Source organism: Meleagris gallopavo, chromosome 17, assembly GCF_000146605.3.
Source record: "Meleagris gallopavo isolate NT-WF06-2002-E0010 breed Aviagen turkey brand Nicholas breeding stock chromosome 17, Turkey_5.1, whole genome shotgun sequence".
NCBI classification, from domain to species: Eukaryota; Metazoa; Chordata; class Aves; order Galliformes; family Phasianidae; genus Meleagris; species Meleagris gallopavo.
Window position 1 is genome coordinate 7,282,485 of NC_015027.2, and position 14,674 is coordinate 7,297,158.

Sequence of the window (14,674 nt, forward strand, 5' to 3'; positions counted from 1 at the left end):
GCGCTGCTGCCGCCGCCTGCGCCTGCGCGCTAGGAAGGCAACGAGGGGGCGGAGCCGAGGGGACTGCAGGGGAGGGGAGGGGGGCGCTGCTCCCTCGCGTTCTATTTCTAGATGACGTCACTTGCTATAAATAGCCATCCCGGGGCGCCGGCCGGGGGGAGGCGCATGCGCGCTGCGAGTGCTGCATTTTACTGCTGCAAAGGTGGAGGTGGGCGGTGGGCATTGCGGAGCCGGGCGGCGCCCCGCAGCGCGGCTCTGTGCGGCCCCGGGCGCGGCTGCTCGGCTCTGGTCCCCATCTTCAGAGCTTTGCCGGTGTCTTGCTTTTTAATAGTTGAGCTCTTTAAGAGATCGAGCGACCGTACGTCAAGATGGTCGCTAAGGAACAGCGCCGCGCAACGCGCTGCTGTGTGCAGGGCTGGCGGTGCGCGCCCGGGGCTCCGCGCAACACCCAGCGCTCCGTGCCTGCCCTGCCTGCTGCCGTGCTGCAGCTCCACAGAAAGCAGGTCGCAGTGTTTCTAGAACCACTCACCCACTGAGCCACAGAGCGTGCGTTAATCCAGCAAATATATATGGGTATATCCACGAAAACATTCTCAAAGTGCTTTTTATTCCTTTTTTTTTCTTCTTTTTAATCGAAGCTTCTGTATAATGGCTATTTACCAGTCTAAAGCATCTCAGAGATTCCCAGCTCTGAGTGCACACGGTGATATGTAACATCACTGACCTCGTGGCAGCCAGGTGGAAGTTGGAGCCCTCGGCCCAGCCAGCAGGCAGGGTAGCACTCAGAGCTGATGGTTCGGCCAGGTTGCTCTGCCAGCAGGCAGTGCATGACACCTTACTTGCTGAGGGCTCGTTGTGAACCTTTTCTTTATGGAGAGTTTACTCATCACCACTTCACACCAGAACCATCCAGCAAGCGTCAATGGGTGCTATTTTTTCCACGCGGAGGAATTCAATGACATACTTTTGCTTCAAACGCACCTCCATGTCAGACACCATTCTGTCAGAGTGTCCCTCTGCTGCCATCTGTCATTCAGCAACAGGATGTAATGGGGAGGGAGATGGGGAGGTTCGACCTCTACTGCTGTACCACCAGTGAGCCAACATGATAAAATAGAAGGCATTACTTTTGGAGCAGCCCTCATATACAGCATCTGATGCTCCAACCTTCAGCTACAACAGCAGTGCAGCTCCCAGAATCTATAAGGAACAAGGAGAAAAAAAATCAGAGCTTGTGCAGTCTTAATCTGCTACAGTAATTGTAAACTGGGTTACAAAAAAGAAAGAAAGAAAGAAAGAAAGAAAGAAAGAAAGAAAGAAAGAAAGAAAGAAAGAAAGAAAGAAAGAAAGAAAGAAAGAAAGAAAGAAAGAAAGAAAGAAAGAAAGAAAGAAAGAAAGAAAGAAAGAAAGAAAAAGAAAGAAAAAGAAATGTCAGCAGATCTTTTACTGAGTGCTGAATGTGGTGTCAAAGCACCTAACTCATCCTCCTGCTAAAGTTCAGATGCCAGGCATCAGCCATCATGTCCCAGAGCTCCATGTTCCCAGCAGAGCTCACAAGGCAGGATTTAGAGCTGCTGGCACAGCAACCACACCCAGAGAGAATCTGTAGATGGAGAAACTCATGGTTCTGATAATTGCCCCATGATCTCAGGCAGTGGCTCTGCTCCACAGGCACATCTAAGTGTGCTGGCCAGCCCTGCTGCTCCACAAATAGCTCCCTGCTGGAAGGCTGAGCCAGCTCGCTGTGCGGGGCTCTGGGGACAGCACGGCAGCCACACAGGGGAGCAGCCCAATGCTGATGTTCAGCTGAGGGCACAAGCCACAGGGCACACTGACAAGGAAAGGCAACTGGGGAACGGCCACATGGTGTATTGGAGCCTGCCCAGCCTCCTGGGCAACCTGTTTGGTTGCTCTGGCAGCACACACACCTCTTCCTCTCTTGCACAGATCTCTTGATCTCTTCCTCTGCTGCACAGCAGTGCCTCCAGCCTATGCAGGACTACTCCTGAGACTCACAGCATCAAGGCAGCCACACGGTAACATCCCTGCCACCATCTGTTTCATTTCTGGAGCTGCAGCATGGAAGTGTTTTACATAGGGAGCTGCTAAATGATACAGGCTTGGGGACAAAGCAGTGAAAAACCAGAAGAGAAGCAAGGAGTGAGCCGTGCAGGTTAACCAGCATCTGCACCACATGGCAGGAAGTAGAGTCGGGCAGGGAGACAAAGAGGTGGGGAGTCTGAGCATCTGATCCTGGAAGTGCTGGAACTGTGGAGCACAACAGGACAGGTTGTTTCACAGGCTTAGGACCATCTGCATTTTTTATTGTTAGAATCCTGGCAGCACAACCCCACAACAAAGTGATATAAGTGCACATCAGGGAGGGAAGGTGCTGTAACCAATGACAAGATCAGAGCAGAAGATAGGAGTGGGTGTAGCTGAAGTGTGATGATTCTTTTCCAAACCTCAAGGGACTATAATTTCAATGATATATTTCTGGCCAAACCGTACAGCAGAGTTTAACAAGCAACAGAACTCTTTAGGCTGTCACAGTGTGTGTGAAAATATTCTACTACTTGCCATATTTCAAGTTCTTATTAAATCTTCAATCACTCTTACAGAACCTCCCTCATAACTCAAAGGTAAAAGCTAGAGTGAAGGGAGAAAGATGGCACCGGCGGAGTGCTGCTCAGAAGCAGCAGGGCTCATGCTGTGAGCGGTGCATAGTGCGTATCTGCACCAAGAGGAGGAAAAGGGCAGTAATTTGCACAACATCTGTGAAGCCCTTCCTCCCTCAGGGGAGCGGACACATATACCAACCCCACTAGGGATCACTGCCCTGCATTCAGACACAGCAGCCTTTTGCATGTTCAAAATCCCATGCAGACAGTAGCTGATCCTCAGAGCTCTCTGGCAAAATGTGCTGTTTTCGAGCACTTGCTCATTTTGGAGTCCAGTGAAGAATGAGTGCTATGTCTGAATAAAAGATTATGGCAGTGTTTTAGGTGCCAGAATGATTCAGGGATATGCACAGAAGGCTATGAAGCATGCTCAGTTGTGGGGGTTTCTTTTCAGTGGCAAGAACACAGCACCTAATTGAAAGCAGTTTTAACCCTTCAAGAGCTGCTTCAAACCATAACGCTTGGTCCAGATACAAGAATGCATTTTCATTCTTTATGTAATCAAAGGGATACAATCAGAATTTACAAACATAAATGGGAAAAAAAAAAAAAAGCTTGCTTATCGCGAACTTGCACCTGAGCATCCTATTGCTGAAAGCCTCTATGTGTAAAAGACGTCTATGCTAAGTGAATACTGAAAGTCAAACACACACACACATCCACATGCAGAAACCCCAACAACCCTACTCCACCTCAGGGCTTTTCAGAGGTGCTGAGCATTTGCAACCTATGGATAAAGTCAGAATTTCCACATCCAGCACTTCTGGAACTATCCCAAAACATCTCGTGCAGGGCTACACAATTATGGACTCAGTATCAGCAAACATTTAAGAAATATGCCCAGATCTTTCTTGACAAATTAATTTTTACTTCTCTTCAAAATGGATTAACTTGACTCAGAACTGGATTAAATCCCACTGAAAATGATTGATCTGAAACAATGACCTTGCACTGCAGAACACAGGATGAAAGACTTTGGGGATCAGACTAATGAAGCGCAGAGATAAAATACCTTTACCAACATTTCCTAAAGTGGACCCTTATTCCAGGTGCTCTACTCAAGCCTCTGTAAGTGCTCATTTCTTCTGAAAATGAGGCCCTAAGCATGTTGAGCCCGGCACCCAGAACAAGAAGCTTCCTGAAAAGATGGGCCTTGAAGTTGTCTCCTGACATTTGTCCAGAGTGGGCCTCAGGTGAGCCCATTCAGTAACAATGATAGCTCATAGCTGTCACGGCACAGGAAAGCAGGGAGAGCAGCACCTCATGTCATTAATCTTCTTTTGTGCTGTAGTGGATTACTTCAGAAAAGCTATTCATGGGCAGCTGCCACACAGGATCTCTCTGCTGCCATTTCCATGCCACAGTTCCAACCGAGAAGGCTGGTAGGCAACACTTGGTCTGATCTCATCAGCAGTGCTGGGAAACACGTGTGCCTGCCCATTGGGAAAGCATCCTTGCTTCTACAGCAGCTAAGGAACTACAGTTTGAAAACACAACCAGATTTCCACCTCTTTTCTGGGACCTGTTAACATAAGTACTGTTCTTTGGGCTCTTCTATGCATGTTAAGATAAAAATGGCGTTGTTTCTCCTATCTAGGGCAAGCTCCTCTCTTTGCTAGGGCACACCATGTTGAGGAGGAGGAATGACAACAGCAGGTACAGTACATTCAGTTCAGGGAAGGTCAGTCACATGCTCAGAGCATTTCTAATTACAGCTCCACAGAAGAACATAAACACACCCAGAGCTCACTACATATGGCAGGACAGTGAATCCAGATCACAATGAGGATGTAAATCACATCTAGGAAACAAGAACAAAGTAATACACAAAGGGAACAACTCAAACGTGAGCATAACACAAAGAACTCCACTACGCTGTCCCTGGAAGATCAGGCTGGAAGACCAGCTCCACCCAGCACCGCAGGCAGGAGGCCAGGTGCCGAGTGCCACTGGGGTTCAGGTTCACTTGATCTCTTCCTCTGCTGCACAGCAGTGCCTCCAGCCTATGCTTGCTGATGGAAGCACTGAGATCTGCAGGCACTGCTTGCAACTTCTCACCCTAACGCTATGAGCTCCTCTGATGTGTTCCATGCAGATTCAGCATCCAGGTGGTGTAAGCAGAGATGCTGGCAGGCTGGAATATACTGTACTTCAGCCGCTGGACTTCATGTCTCTTAAACAGGAGTACTTCTAATTTGCTGGATTTCACATATCAAACTTTGAATCACCTAAGGTAAGTTTATGGAGAAGTAATAAGTTATTTCATTTGGGAAATGACCTAGAAAATGCAATGGTCCTCCAGAGAGCAACTGTGCCAAATCTGGAGATGAAATTCATTAAATGAAGTGCAAGAGAAAAAACTTTGATTCTGCTTCAGCTGCAAAGCCTTTTCCAGATGCAATTTGGTGGGGATTCGTTTCCAGCACTCCACAGTTCTGCTGATCAGACCTGCCATTTTACATCAAACAGCCATAGTAACCACATTCTTCAACTGCTTAAAACACAGTGCTCACACCTATACAGGTGTAGTAACATTCATCTAATCTGTATCATCTCCTTGGCAGGCAGCGGTCGCCAACATCTGAGAGCAAAGGGAAATGCTTTTCACTGTAACAGAGGCATTGCTGTACATGAACCTGTATCTTCAGCAGCAGGGAAAGGCACGCCCAGGCTCCATTCAGCTGTACAGATGATGTGCAGCACTGCCAACTAAATCACAGTGCTGTCTCATAAGCTCTGAGAAATAAAGCATCTTATTGGTATCTCATTCAAAGGACTATCGAGACCCAAAGAGAATTTTGCTAACACGGGTGACTTCTGCACTAAAGCCACCTCACTGTTTTATCCTCTTTCCACAACAGGCAGGGCGCAGATCCTTCCCACCACAGCACAAATACCTGACCAACGGGGTTCAAACAGCACGAATGGGACAACAGCCCACCTCCCCACAGCCGCTCCGCCCGCCAACGGTCGCAGCGCACCCGCCCGCCCACCCCGCTGTTGCCACGGCTCGGCGGGAGGCGGCAGCCAATCAGGAGGCGGGGAGATATATTTGTCGCTGTTGCTACCGGCACTCCGGGGAGGGTGGCCAATAGGAAGGCGGCTCGGCCGCCATGGCGCCGGACGGCGGGAGGAGCGCCTCTGCTCAGCGGTCCTGCTGGGCGGTTCAGGGCAGGAGGACCCTTTGGAGAGGGGAGAGAGAGCGGCTAAAGGGTGCTGGGCCGCTGAGGGACACGCGTCCCGCCTTTCTCTCCCTGCGTAGCAGCAGCGGTTCACCCAGCGCCCCACTGTTAAAGGAGACTGTGTGAAGGCACACGCAACCCTTGGTCAGCGGGCTGTGAGCACAAAGCAGCCAACGGGAAAACGGCATCCCAAGGGAGAGCCAGGGAATGAACACTGGGTGCACCAGGGACACAGCGTAATCGTGCCCAGGTGTGGGGTTTGAAACGCCACATCCAAATAACAGGTTTTCCTCCGTTTCCGTTGGGTTTCACATGCCTTCAGGATGTAATGAAGGACTGAGACCTGACCAGCTACTGCCACAGAATCACTGACTTGGTATTTTTCACATCTTCAGAAAAGCTTCAGACTGCTCCAGTGAAAACGTCCAATCCACAATCTACCTTCTTACATCCTTTGCAAAACTCTTAGCTACAAAGCCCAGTTTAGTAAGCTTTACTGTTTGAAAAGGCCCTCATCCTTCTGCCCCATTCCTTCTGCTCCTCATCTCCACATCAAACTCCTCATTCATTTAAAATATAAAGAAAACCAGGAAAGAATGAGGTTTCTGCTGGAGAAGTGCAGTCCGCACTGGGCATCTCTGCAGGTGGGGCACATTTGTCCTTGCTCAGCATTCAGAGTGCAGCCGTGCTGCCTGGGTCGTGTCACTGCTCCATGGGTCACCAGCCAGACCCTCCAGGACCTGAAAGACAGGAGGGAATCAAAGCTTTACCACATAGGATCTTAAGTGCAGTTTCTCACCATGGAAGAGCTTTGGGCAGATGTACAGAGGCACAGGACTGTAGGATGGGAGGGAATGTCAGTAGTGAGCAGTGTGTGTGAAGGGACAAAATCTTTGTTCCCCTCTGAGTTCAGGTAGAGTAATCCACCTGTACAAGGTGTGGGTGTAAAAATGGCAAGCACAATCTGTGTGCAGTTCGTAATACAGAGAAGAGCAATCCCTTTCTTTTTGCCCAAGGCACCGGCTCAGTATAAAAATAAGTTAACAGTGGAGGGTAAAACCAGCATAAAGTAATTAATGAAGATGGGAACGATCACTTGGGCAAGGGAGCTCTGTTCAGGAAGGGAAAGAAACATTTCCAAAATGAGTTAGCTGGTTTTTGTTCTACTCTCATTTTGATATGTGACGTGACCCACAAAGAACAAACTGAAAGTTGTGTGTGTACATCTGCATCTCTGTGGTTCAGACACAGGAAATAAACATCTGCATAACCCCACAGCAAGTCTAGGGGAAGTTTATCCTACAAGACACAGGGCACCCAGGAAGCCTATCAAATGCTGTAAAATCATTTACCCATTCACGCTCTTCATTTTCCTACAGCACACGTTAAAAAAAAAATGCAAAAGCTGCTCTTCTGAATTCCCAAACTGGCTAATTATTACAAAGATTTGAAAGTGTCACCTTTTGACATCTGCAGACATCACATGGTATCTTGTTCCCCAGCCCATATTGCACCACTGAGTGTCACGTTTCTGTACAATCACAAAATCAGTGCATAAATCCAAAATAGCAAGAGGAAAACTCTAGCTACAGAGACTGCATACTCGGGAAATCTTAGAAAAGGCTCATTCATTATTAATACCCAAAGCTTTCCTTCTCATCTGGCTCCCATTATGGCTGGTAAAAAGGCCACTTTCCAAGATACAGATCTTTATATTGATGCTTTCAAAGGCTCTAAAGAGGTTCTGTTACTGCCCTCAGAGCTGCAGCCACTTCCCATAATGAGGCCAGAAGATACAGTCTCCTGCTTTTCAAAAATCTCTTTCAAAAAGGTTTTCTCTGGCAGCTTACATTGCAAGAGAAATGGAAATGCATGCTAACTCACTGGTTGAAGCAAAAAAATACGCTTGAAGCCAGAAAATAAACTTGACAAACAGCTCACTCTACAGTTTAAATAGGGCTTTCTTGGGTCCTATTTTTAAGTAACATTTCATTCATGGATGTGCTCCCATCCCCTTGAAAGCAGTAAATTTCTGAGTTTAATTCTCTACCTCCTAAAAAGCAAAAGAAAGTATACAGACTGAGTTTAGGTCATGGAAGGGAAGTCAATTCTTTTATCATTTCCTATAATACCACTATTCTGTAAAGTGCTCTCGGCCATCTCAGAACACTGCAAAATCTCCTCAGCAACATCAAATTTGGAAGTGAAAATGACGTGAAAGATTTGAACAGGTTTCAGAGAGCTGAGTTAAATTCCGCAGAACCTTTCAGAAGGGGGAGGGCACTCAAGCAGCCACCTTACTGTCATCTCCACGGTGCTAGGTGAATCCTCTGCTGCTCAAAATGTAAATGATACTTTGGATCTACACAGGCCATTGTTCCAATGATATTTTTAGTAAAATCAGGATCTGTTAAGCAACCCAAGTAGCAAAACCAACAAACTGTCCTAGCATCTGCTCGATGCTACCGTGAAAATGCCAAGCTTACAGTGAACTGGATTCCAAAGATATGCTTAGATTATATATGAGTCACACAACATACGATGTGAGATTTCACATCTCCTGTGAGAGTGCTACAGCTGGATGGCGTGTGTGTCTGAGCTCCCTTCTAGGAACATTAGGTGTGTTCTCTTACCTGGCTCTGTCCCAGGGCTTGGCTTTCTTCTACGCAGGGTGAAGAAACAGGTGGGCACTGAGGACTGCCAACCACAGTCTGTCTGGGACTGGAAGAAAATGTGATGATGTACAAAGGCATTTGTATTTATGCCATTTACTGTAGTCTTGCAGCAGGACAAGAGGGGCTGCTGAGAGTTCTGTTGACTACAAACCTTTGTCATTTATTCAAATTGTTAAGGGCTGAAAAAACATATTCTGCACAGGGAGGACTAGCCTAACCAGGAGCAGTATATAGGACTACATCTCCTTTTGCAACTTGCCTTATGCCCCCAGAACACTCTCCATAAACAAAGAGATGTCTACCAAATGTCTCTCTCTTGGAACATATTTTGAAAACAGAGATCTTCATAGTCAAAACACACAAAAGTAGCTTTAAACGCAGTCACAACATTAGCTGCAATTCTACTACAGCCTTTCAAGGCTGTCAGACGAAGTCTGGGAACGTGGCTTCCCCATGCAACCTGGAAAAAGGTCACAGCACACAGGCACCAGGCCAAGTAGGAGACACAGGGTACTCCATAATGGGGTGCTCTCTCTGTTCATCACCAAAAGTATCTGTACTCTAACAACGCTGCCCATACCACAACTGTACAGACCCAGACCAAAAGTGTCAGTTAACAGAAGTTTCTCCCAAGCTCCCAAGTTTCAGCAGTCAGCCTTGGGACTGCTCTGCTGGAGGCTGCATTCATTTTGCTCATTTTCATTATGCTGCAATTACATTTACTAATGACAAATGGGCTCAGCCCCTGCCCTCATCAATTTGTTTTTTTATTGCTCACTTACATTTTAACATGCACAATACCCTCAGCAACAAGTCCTATAGCTTAATTATACCAAAAAGTGCTAAAAAGTAGCTTGCTTTAGCAGATCTGAGACTCACTGCCTGCCAGTATCATGGGCACAGGGCTGTTGGAGGGAAGGGCCTAATGGCAGGATTCCTATGCTCTGAGCTGACATCCCAGAAGCACAGGAAGAAGCGGTAAGCTGCAATCAACATGCTGGCACCAGTATTTTCTAAATCAATATACTGGATCATAAATGCAATTTGTCTTGCTCCACAGAGTTCAGTGTGCTTTTCTGCTTGAAATGTAAGGCACAAGAGAGCTATATTCTGCATGAAACACTAGCTGGGCTACATTCCACCAGTCCCAACCAGAAGAGTGAAGGAGATACACCACCACTCTCTGTGAAGGCAGGCATCTGCTGGGTGTCCCACAGGGACTTCCAGTCCAGTAGCTGGATCAAAGTTTCCCGTCAGGCAGCAGGAGCAGATGGAGACAGTCAGCTCCCAGCCCAGCTCCCTCTCACACTCCCACCTCACAGCCCTGTAGAGCGTAAGAGGTTTGGATGCAGCCCAAGCGCGTAGGACTGACTGTAAAAAGACCATAAAAGAAATAAACTGAAATTGGTCTAATAAGCTTTCAGGCCAAGTCCTTTCCAGGTGAGCACTTCTAAAATGAGACGAGCAGATTAAGGTTCCCTTGGCTGACTTCTAGGTCTACCTCTGCACTTAGGAAGCAGACAGACAGGCACTGGCTAGGCAGTAACAGTGACATTAGATGTCTACTCCAGGTGGATGACCTTGGATAAACATTTCCTTCTCTGTGTTTTATGTGCAGAGCAGGGATAGTTTCTCTGCCCTGTCTTTCTAGGGTAACAACACTCATCTACCTCAGTTTAGGCTGATGACTTCTTCCTAAGTCCCCACGTGAGAGATGCTCATCTCATCATTATTGCTCAAGATAATTGGGGTGACACCATACTTCTAACAGGGCCCTGCCTGCAAACAAAAGTGATTCTTGCTCACTGCCCATCACTAAGAGAGATCTCACCTGAGGCTTCCCACCCAAGGTCTCCTGGCTCTCTAGTGAGTGACTGCAGAAAGGCCTGGATGAAATTGCAACCTAAGGCTCAATCAGTTCTGAAGAGACTGATATTCAATAGCATTCACAGTATTATGGGGAGTTCAGGGTTTGAGGACATATGGACCAGGCTAAACAGGCATTACCAGGAATCCAAATAGCTGTATCCTCACTAGAAGCAGCAGGTCATGTCTCTGCCAGGAACACGATAAAGGGCGTGTGGATTCCTGGCACAGCTGACATACCCAACAGGGAGACATTCACCATAGGTTTCTTCTAGTGTTGGAACGTATTTTAAAAATAAACATGAGCTCAACTCTAGAGGCAGAACGTGCAATTTTAAATCTAGCCAAAATATTGCCAGCAATTCCTTATTCATCTTTCATCACCCTCAGCCACAGTTCAAAACTGCCAATCCCAAACACAGACTGTTTTAGATTAAGTACAGGCCCTACCAACCTAGTGTGCAGGGTCAGCTCTCACTGAGATCTGTGTAAGTTACAATTTCCAGTCAAAAAGAAAACCAGGCAAGTAGCTTAGAAGCCAGACCCAGACCTGCTTTAGAGAGGGATACATATCTTCTCTGATGATGCTGGCCCTGAATCTCCTTTGTACCAACCACACTGTAAAACACACATACGCTTATACAGTATGTCCCATTTTCTGTGCACAGATAAAGATATCTGCAAAATCTGATGAGGGCAAGCAGAAAGCCAGGCCCTGGAATGAGATGCATTACCACACTTTCTGCAGCTCTCTTCAACAGGAAAATCAGGACAATGCTTTTGAGAAGCCCTGTGCTTTCCACTTCTTTTACCTGTGGGAGGAATAGCTTCCAGGGTCTTAGCTGTCCTCTAAGGACAAAGCTTTCAGCCTCTAAATTTGGCTGCTGAATGACTCTTCCTGAACTGGCCTCAATATAACCAACCACCTGAGGGACTCTGCTCAAGGGAGCTGTGACACCTGCTGAAATAAATGTTACTATTAAACATAATTACAGACAATATGACTTCAACCTCTGACCCAGCTAGTCTTCCCCTCCCTGTGCACATTCACCAAGGGCTGCCTGAACAGCAGCTACAGCAGTCTGTAGGCCTACAGCAAAAGCAGGTGTTATGCATCCCATCAAGGCTATTCTAAAGAAAAGGAACAAGAAAAAATATGGTGAGAAAGCTGAACAAGACTGGATAGGAAGGAGAGAGAAAGCAGAAGTGAGAAAGTGTTGAAGATGAGCACTGCGCATCCAGCCTCTGCTCAGTTAGCACTTGTCTTACGAACTTACAGAGGTTTTAAAAGCCAGAAGCCTGTCAAGTGGCAAGGTGAGCAGATAGCACCTGAAGGGTGATTGAAAACCCTTCAGGGCAATAATCTGGATGCAGTTTTATTGACCTTCTGTTACTGGGATCCACATGGAGGCTGTGGCAGGTCCCTTCTAGCACATGTTCACCTGGGAAGGTAAAGGACATGTAAGAGCATGGGGCAAAGTTATTCAGCTGGGGGCAGGCACCAACACTGCTTGCTGCTTCTCTGGGCTGCAGGATGGCAGAGTTGAAGTGGGTTCCTGGTTCCATCAGAGCCTTGGTGACAAAAACTAGAGGTTGTTTAGCAATGTGAGGGGTCAGCGAAGCCTGGCATGTCCTCACTTCACACAGTGCACTGATCTGAGTAAAGCTGTAGTCAGACATGCTGCTCTGCTGAAAAGAGGGATCCCCCTGGCTAAACCTGTCCTCAGCAGGTGGCAGATTAACTACTAGACATGCCAGTTTCCTGAAGCTGGGCACGGACCGTTCCCATTTGTGGAGTCAAGGCTCTCTAAGTGATATTCCCTGGGAACTGAAATGCAAGACAGTTCCATGCATAAGCTTAAGGGTTGCTTCATCTCTGAACTGTAACTGCAAAGACATTTCCATACATCACCCGGATTCCAGATCTTTAAATGCATTCCTTCAGGAGACTTACCCAGATCTGCAGCTGATTGCTCCCACCCTGGGAGGTCACAGGGCACAAGGGCTGTCTCCATCTGCTCAGAGCTGATGCTTACAAAAAGTCCACCTGAATGGTGCAAACCAGGCATGCAAAGAACATGAACAGTTACTCCAAGAAGCAATCCAACAGTGGTTTATTTTGCCAAATGCACCAAGACCCTCATTTTCCCCCATGACTGAAGTTATGTCAAGGCTCTGTGAAGGAGCACAACAAGAATGGGTTTTACGGGAATGGACTGGAGCTCAGAATGACATATCTGCATTCTAATAATCCTCTTCACATTTTAAGGAAAAAGTTTACGAACTATTATTGTGCTCCTTTAAACCATCACTATTTGCTGCCTTTGGAAGGCACTCTGCATCCAACCCAGCACTGGGAAGTCCACAAGAAAGAAGCAATGTGAAAATGGCCAGGCAGGTGGAAGGCAAGGTGCTGCAGTAGGGATGCACTGGATCCCTGCTGTATGTAGAAAGAAGCAGGTGCCAACTTTTTCACTACATGAACACTGGCATCTTTCATTCTCTTCAACAGAGGATAGAAAATGCTGATAAGTGGTGATCACTGAGACCACAGATGAAATAGCAAGTTGTGAATGATCGCTAGCCATTAACATCAGCAAAAGTGTGACTGATGCACAGAGTGCAAAGATAGCATCTTGTTCCCAGATCAGTCTCTTAAATTCACATCCTGACCCCAAAGCTGAGAGCTAAAACCTACTGGCTGTCGTATATTAGCTTCCATTTAGTGCCCTCTGACTCTGGCACCTCTTTTCACCTTTCCCTGCACAAGCCTTGTTAGTACTTGCTGCTTCTGTAGAAGGGACAGCCCATAGCCAAGGGATGAGGAACTCCACTGACGCAGAGTCCTCCAGCACCCACACTCTTCTCTATCCTTCTCTTCCCAGGGGAGGTTTTCAGCTTTCTAGACCACATCCCAAGCCCATCAGCAAGAGACAAACCTGCAGTTTGTGGAGTGTAGGATGCTTTGTATCCTGCTGCTCCTTTGTGTGGTCGAAGCACCCGCAGGGCATAAGTTTGTTCCATATGCAGATGATGGGATTTTTGACATCATCAATAATTTGCAAACCAGTTATAGACCTGAGCAGGCTGCAGGTTCATGTCCTGAGCCAATCCCTCCTGCAAACCCAGGTGCAGAGAGGGAGCAGGGAAAAAAGAACAAGTAAAACTATCAAGTCTTCCCCTTCAGTTCCAAAGGCAGCGAGGCAAAAGTTTTCAAACCCACCAGAGACATTTGTTCACTCGGTCTCCAATAAGTCTGTGTGGATTCCATTAAGGAGATTGATTTATAAACTCAAAAACAGTTGGCAGAAAACAGATTTCACCCTGTTCTCCTAGGCAATTTGTTTGCTAAAGGAAGCCATTTACTGTTATTTTATACAGCTATATTTAAACACGCAACATACTGCTTGAAACCTCAAGGCATGCTCTTTCCACAGAATGACAGCTTCACATCACCAGCAGAACGCTCGTGACACGAGCACTAATGCACTCACAACACCAAGGAGCTCCCACTAACCCTGAGCAAACATCTGTATCACATTCACAGAAAAACATCTGCTGTATTAAACTACATAAATTGAATAATGAGATATCATAAATGAGGAATGTGTTTGAAAATTCAGGCACAAGTTGCTATCATATCCTGACCTTCTGGGACTTTTAGTACCTCTTCATGCACAACCTCATTATGCCCTCAATTCTGTTTGTTGTTGATGTTGTGTTTGTTTGTTTCTTGTTTAAACGGAATTTTGAAAGTTGTTCCTGCTTTGTGAAAAGAAACAAACCATCTCTATGCTGCAGACCTCTTCTCCCGGCCATCCCATCTTACAGGAGAAGGGTGTGGGACAAACTGAGCACCACAGACAGACTTCAAAGCCTGAAGCTTTTACCTTGCAAGACAGTGGCGCACGAGGTTACTGAAATAACTCACAGGTTACTTTGTCTGCATCCAAATAAGGTAGATACATGCTTACATCAACAGTCTTCCCTCCCAAATTCTGTGAGTTTAATGCAATAAGTCAGTATAAAAAATGTTCTAGTGAGGAAAATGCAATTGCATACAGCCTACGGCCCAATCAAGTCAGAACTGTTTATCACCGTAATACAGCCCTCGTGAGTGAAGGTTGTTTCCCTGCCTACGTTCAATCCCCACAAAAATCAAACCTGTTAAAGCCCAACAAAGAACTTAACTTCCCTTGATCTTTTTGTTCAAAGCAAGTGAAATTACTCAGCGTCATTTTTCTTTTTTTCTTCTTCTTCTTCTTCTTTT

At 46.6% G+C, this 14,674-nt stretch overlaps 2 long non-coding RNA genes across 2 annotated transcripts; both read right to left on the reverse strand.

Moving 5' to 3' along the window:
* Nucleotides 1-625: 625 nt before the first annotated feature.
* LOC109370343 lies at nucleotides 626-5,667 on the reverse strand. Its single transcript, XR_004161600.1, has 2 exons — nucleotides 5,579-5,667; nucleotides 626-1,200 (listed from the first exon to the last, which is right to left on the reverse strand). It is a non-coding gene; the product is annotated as an uncharacterized LOC109370343 (long non-coding RNA).
* A 19-nt stretch (nucleotides 5,668-5,686) lies between these two features.
* LOC116217270 lies at nucleotides 5,687-14,668 on the reverse strand. Its single transcript, XR_004161601.1, has 3 exons — nucleotides 12,359-14,668; nucleotides 8,497-8,584; nucleotides 5,687-6,603 (listed from the first exon to the last, which is right to left on the reverse strand). It is a non-coding gene; the product is annotated as an uncharacterized LOC116217270 (long non-coding RNA).
* Nucleotides 14,669-14,674: the final 6 nt, after the last annotated feature.